We start from the raw sequence: 7,452 nt of genomic DNA on the forward strand, positions 1-7,452 counted from the left end.
AGCGTTTGCATTTTTTTTTATCTGCCATCAATTTTTTTTACGATCACAAACATACACGTAATTTAATTCTTAACCTTCAACAACCTCTAAAATACGTCTTCATCAGAAAATTTCGAACCTTTCTTCCAAATTGTTCCATGTATGAAACGAAAAGATTTATGTTATACAGCTTTAAATGGAACTACACCTTACTTGACTCGAAGCCAACTGCTTCTGCATTCAGTGAGTCATCAATCAAACCGGGGTGCAGGGTTTCTTATTATAAATAACTCTTAGCTTGTTAGTAGGCTTACTTGCAAATTATGCTGTCAAAGTCGTCAAGTTTCTTTTCATTCACACTGGTTTTGAATTTAAGAGCATGTGTTTTGCTCCTTTATAAATTACTTTTCATTTGGTTGAGAGAGTTGTTTTGTTTAGAGTTTGACGTCAGAATTTATTTTTTTGGCAGCGAAGACGTAAATTAAGTGTTTTGTTTTTATGATTTATACCAGAAATTGCGAATTTTTTATGGATTCGGTTGCGTTTTAAAACTATTCAGGACCGGTGCATATTGGTTTATCTTCCACTTTCGCTATTTTTTTTTGCGTTATCACCTAACTGATGACGCAAACAATGGCTAAGTATTTTCCTTACTCATAAGTTTAAATTAATATATTCCAGTATTTCCCACCTTTGATGCACAATTGCCATTCAAGCAGGCATAGTAATCAAAATAATTTAGTAATACATATTCTGACCATGTCCATATTACCTTTGGCGCCTTATTTCATTTAGTTAGAATTTTAGTCTCAATTCTGAATTCTCACTTTCGCGAATAATTTTAACATTTATACCTTCCTCTGGAAAGCCTATTTCGAAAATTGGATTTGGAACAAAGTAAACCTTATAGAATGCTTTGAATGAATTCGCAGAGGTATAATACACAGGTAGCATCGAATGCTGCGTCGATCGAAAAAGGCAAGTATTACGATACCGTTGGTCTTATTCGATCTAAATCTGATCTTGATATCGTTCGAGATTAGGACGGCTGATTGGTCTTTTAAATAAAACTTGGAGTACAAGGATTGTACAAGTTGGCTCCGGTTTGTTTACAAAAGGGACACGCGCTGTTGTTATGTAGGACGGTGCTGAAAGATTGGTTTACAAAATTTAATGAAACAAAAGTCAAACGTTTTGGCTCTCGTTTAGATGTATGTAACATTGTTTTTTTATACAAAAATTCAATGGCTTTGTGTGCATTACAGTTATTACTTTGGAGGTGATTTAAAAATTAATTATTAATAACACAATGCAGCGATGCTTGCTTAGCTATATATCTATTAGGTTTTTTTGTTTTATACTTTTTGCCATTTGATAACTTTACATTTTACCTTTAGATTGATTCATTTTGATAGTAACGAATGCTCAGAAAATTGCTCAAGATCTTAGTGACAAACATTTATTCAAATGTAGTAGCTACTTCGCTACATGTATTTACGTGTACGGGATATTAATATATTATTTTTTGCATTTATTGAAGAGTTGGCGCCACTCCAATGTAACACTCGATTCATCGCGATTCTGATCAGTTTTGTCACTCGCCAATACAAGTTTACATTTCAGAGAATTTGATTACTTTTTTACGTTTTATTAAATTTTACGAAACGATAAATTGATAAATTGGATACGAAAAATTGGATAGTGACACCAAAAGTGGCGTAAAATTATATAATCGTATAGAATTTTGTTTAATAAAACGTAATGTTATTTTTTAATAAATACATAGTTATGAAGGTTGTTTTGTATATTCTTAGAATAACTTTATGTTATCGACTGATATCAATATCGTGATAATTAGTTTCTCTAAATCCATCAAAAAGTTTTTTATTCTTTCTAGACTTTGGTATTCCCCAGGGGTATGATGTTGCCTCTATTTTTATAAGATAAATATTTCAACGGAAAAATTAATCATGATAATTATACTTAGTAATTAAAATACCTCGTTACAAACAGCTTTTTCCATGTACAGACGGATTCGGTATTGATTATCCTACTTGCGGTTTCACGATTCCAAATTTGGACAATATTTGGAGTCACCTTACAATTTGGCGTTACAATAAACTTTAATTACCATATATAGGTTCTTATCGCGGTTTGACGATTCTACAATCGAAAAAATATAGTTCAATTATAGAATCACTACGTGTGCCCATCTTTCCTCAAATATTTCCTCCACTTACATTTTAATACCCTACACAAACATCATCTTATGCACTATATTTTTTACGAAAATCACGTTACATTTTGACAAAATGAACAGTAAATTCTTAAAAGTGATTTCCAATTTGCCAAAACATCGTATTGCAGTGTAGCATCAGTTGATTGTGTTCCAAATGTCATCTGTCAGTTTCAACTAACATGTTCAGTTGTGCCAAAGAGACTAATAAATAACTGGCTACAGTTGTCTTAGGAATATAGGTTTTAGAACAACTGGTATATTTTGGAACTATAGAATTGATGTTACATCAATGATGTTTCGTATTTCTTAGTCTATAGTCTTTTATCAGGCTCATATGTTTTAGGTTGGGTGTGATTATGTATAAGACTTCTTTTTATGGAATGGTTGATGTACAAACTGGGCATAGAGTTTATCTAGCTTAAAACATTTTGACTTTTGAAAATGTATTTATGACATTCTCCTTCATTGTTTCTACCAGTTAACTATAGTTTGGTCATTGGTACCGTGATTTAATCCTACAAGTTACGACTTCACGTCAGTCCAATGGGCATACCACTGCGTTGCACTTCTATGTCTAGGTAATTTTGTTGGTCATTGTATCGATATAAACATAACTGGTCACGTTATTTTTTTACAAATTGGATAAAGTACCTATTTTTGTTTTATTTAGTTCTGTTTCACAAGTTTACGATAACTAATCATTTCAAAAAGTATTCACCATATCTTTTTGAAAATTTGCCTTTCTTAAGCCTTTATGTACGGGACTCTTAGTGTCGCAAGTCCGACTTACACATTATCGAATTTCTAGGTCACCTTTGCTGAAAACTCCCACTTTCCGAAAAACACGAATGATGAAAACAAAATATCTAGACAACCTAGATTTCTTTTTATTCACGATTTATTTAGACAGGAAGATTTATTAACATCCTCACCTATTAAAAACATTTGGAGCGGAACCAATAAAGATTTTTATTTTCTTAAGCGAAATTCGAGACATTTAGCAGACGTCTACAATAAAATAAATATACAAAATCGGCACATACGAAATTTATATGTAGATCACTGACCCTGTATTGGGTTAGCTAATTATAGATGGGGAAAGACTAGTTGTAAAGTGATGAATAATATATTAGACTCGTGCTCGTCTTCAGACGATACAGTATAACATCTGTCAAATGTCTTTAAAATGAATTTACTCTTCTAAATATCAATGTTGAGAGTTTTTCAAGAGTAAACGACTACGTCAAAGTTCAACGGGTGGTTGAAAGCTCAGATGTAAATAATCTATAGAACATAAAAATCCATTGAATAGTTTTATAAAAAAAAATGAGTCCGAGTAGGGATTGCGATACCGTGGGTTCCGAGCAAATAGCTTAAAGAAAATCAAATCGAATGGATGACCTGAAACTTATCCTTAAAGTAATTTCTCACCCACCAACAATTTTAAGACCGTAAGAACATACGATAGTCTCAAGAACGAGCATTCGAGGAGCACTTCAATGTTATGTATTCCGTTTTACGCAAGGAGGAATACAACCGTTTAAAAAAAGCAATACGTTCGTCAATTCTTAAAAAAAAAACATAATTTAACTAACTGTAAAATTATATTTAGCTTTCACCTAAAGTTATAGGGGAAAAACTGAATATTTCAATAATAGTAGCCAATTTTTCGGTACCATTAATATTAAATTAATGAGCAGTTATTTCACGCCTCTTTTCCTCATTGAGTACACCCACGGGTAAGACACATTTACTAAACAGCGCGTAATAATTTACTTCAAAATTAGTATTTCAAAGAAGTCGACGATACATTGCCAAGATTTTGTTAAATACATTGTGTTTACAATATTAACGTGTAATTCTTATAAACACGTCAAGAGAAATGAAATTATATTTCAAAGATATATTTTCCATAAGGTTTTTAGTAACGGCCGATGTAGCGATGGTGATAAAATTGCCAACTTTTGAGCAAAGGTTTCAGCTAAATACAAGTGTTTTACAAGGAGCGACTGCCTATCTGACCTCCGCAACCCAGTTACCAGGGCAACACGATACCCTTTGGTTAGACTGGTTGTCAAACTTCTGACTACCTGTAAAGACTGTCAAAGATTTAGGAATAATAAAGCAAAGCCAAAGATTACTACCAACCTATTTTTTTCACATCTCTGAGGTGGTAACCTCAACTACTCGGCTAACCGTGCTGACAGGATTTCTGAAAATTGAAAATGTTGGATTATTTCATACATTTTAGCTAACGGTAAATATCAAAGATTCAAGATCAGTATTGACAGAATCAGATACCTCTATTATTTATTCGATTGGAAAAAGCTTTGAATACGATAACATCGATTAATATTTGATATGTTTTGTCTAGACTTAATACTTGCTTTATAGCCCGAGACGTCTCGCTTCCTCAATGGTAACATCACTGCTTTATGCAATTATAGTACTGGCATTGATTTGTGACAATCTATTAAAACTTTAAGAGTATAATATAGGCAAATCGTGTCCATCGTGAATTAAACTTTGTCAGTATTAAATATCATATTTTTTAAGATCGCCGGTAATTTGATCGAATTTGAACTTTATGACTTCTGTAGTAAGGTACTTGATTGAATAACCCAAATAATCGTCCTTACGTGTTACAATTTATAAATAGAAATTTCAAAATAGCTTACCACCACAAAAACGAAAAGAGCAAGTGACTTGAAATAAACGACTTCAAATTAAAAAGTGAAATAAGCACATGCAATTAGAAAAGTAAAATCCATAATAATTGTTTGTGCTAAAGCAGAAAGCTATTTGCTCAATGGAGCGCAAAATCAACCAACATACAAAGGCCAATACGTAATTTATGCAAACTATCCCAATAACAAATATTTGTAACCAATACTCAAGATGAAAGTGGCCCTTTAGGTCCAAACACAAATATTGGGCCATGGCTGACTGGATCACGAACCAATGTTCCGAACTCATGTCAAACAAGTTCAAACGAATAAACAACTTAAAGCTGAGGTCACACAGCTAGAGAAAAAATGGTAAGACACTAAATATAGCTTAAGTACACAATATTCACACACTTATTTGATTTTTTTTGGTGCCATGAATAAAGTTGTTTAAAATTGTTACTGACTAAAAAGTGAGCTTTTGTCTCGTAATGGTTAAATTAAAATAATGTACTTAGGTATTTTACGGTCACCAAGGCTAGCCGATAGGAATGTTTAAAATATAAATCTCGTGATATATTAAAATAAAACGTTATTTTCGGACAGTTAAATGTCGAATGGAGTATCTTTTAAATGTCAGTACCAGTTATTTGTGACGTCTCTCCTTTATTTTTCTTAAAAATAGCTGCTTGCACATGAACATTATTTTTCATAACTCTTTTTTTTAACAGGCAAAAATCGCTTGTATCGTACTGTGGAACACGGCCTTACGTCGCAGCGAAACTAATTTAATGCATTAGGAAATGTCATTGCACTATCATAATCATTAATCATGGGAGTCGATAAATATTTATTTGAACTTAATGACTCAGGAAATCAAGGTCATTTTGATGAGTTTCTATGTTTAATAATGACTAGCTGTAGCCCGCGGGGCCACCGAAATAAAAATCAATAAAGATCTCACGGGAACGTAAAATCGAGGTAAAAACTACGCTATGTATTAATCTTGGTTCTTGACTATCTGCGTATCAAGTTTTGTCTAAATCCATTCCATTTTATGTGAAAAAGGAACGAACATCCATACCTACAAATTTTCAACTAAATAATTAGTAAGATAGGATGTTTGTTGCTTAGCGCCACCTTATCTCTTCACTTAAATTAGTAAAAATACCAGAAATGTTGTTAAGTTTATAGTTAGTATATTATTGTTATCTTATCACACAATAGGTAAATGTTAATACATAACTAAGTCAATAGGTCTTGGGGCAAACATGATTATGGCATGACATTCATTAAAACTTGTTGAAAAGATTGCTAGCAAAAAAACGTAGGGCTGTGGTAGGTCTTCGGTTTACCTAATTATTTATTCATACTTATATATAAATTGAAGTTTCTGTTTGCTACAAATTGAAATAACAGTTTCTTAATAACTATATGCATATGAATATAATGATAATTACGTGGCACACGCCAAATGACTTTTTTTCTATTTTCGTTTGTCTTTCCGTCTCTCTGATTGTTTATTAATTCACCAGGTTCTATCTCATGAACTGTGATAGCTACAAACATGGACGACGTTTTTCTGTTGCCGCTATAACAAAAAATATGACATGTGTTATAATGTATTTATTGAATCTGATTGTAAAGTGTTCTTTGATGGTCTGAAAACTTAATGGTATTAAACGACTCCTGTTGCTAACGTAAATTACTTTTAAATAGGTTATTTCCCTTTTCCTGGGAATTCCAATAAATGTAGATAAAAACAGCATTGACTTTTTAATGAGTATAAGTGTTTGTTAACGGATTTCTTATCGATAATTACTACTACTATATTATTCATCTTTGAATAATTCTTACTCAATGAACATGAATAATGAGAACGATGGCAGTTATTATGTAGGAGATAGATTTCAGTTCAAATGCAATCGTTACTGAGCTGAGCATTGTCAATCACTGCGGGTTGTTTATTTCAAATTCCAATATTTAGAATCCAGGTTTCCTCACGACGATTTTCGTCACCGTTTGTCAGTGGTGTCTAAGATTAATTAAGAAAGTATCTACCTTTGAAAGAGTTACAGTACTTTACCTGAGTTAGAATAGAATTTGCTCCTTCTGCAGGCAGAAAAACCACAAGACCAACGCGACATTTTTTAAATTATATGACATTGCTTGAAAAACAAATCAATTCTAAATCAGAACTAAAGTACCGTTTATATAACATTAGTTGCAGTTCTAGTACATTATTTATAATAATTGCATATTTATTAGATTAATAGACAATTGCAGCGGAACTGTGGCGCCCTTATGACATCTAATGTAATATACATCCCACGGCTGATAAACAATGCTTCGATAATGTGTTGTGTGATTAATGTGGTTCACATTGTTATAGTATTGTTGCTATGTTTAATATACGTATGTATATGACGATGATCTTTTAAATAAAGTTACGCACCCGATGATTAAAAAATAAACTTGCAATTTGGAGTTAAGTTTGAAGAGAATCCTTAAGATAATGTATTGAAATCTGTGTCCTTATACGTGGTACTCATTAAAGCGTCATCCGAG

Source organism: Trichoplusia ni, chromosome 1 (genome assembly GCF_003590095.1).
Source record: "Trichoplusia ni isolate ovarian cell line Hi5 chromosome 1, tn1, whole genome shotgun sequence".
Taxonomy (NCBI): Eukaryota; Metazoa; Arthropoda; class Insecta; order Lepidoptera; family Noctuidae; genus Trichoplusia; species Trichoplusia ni.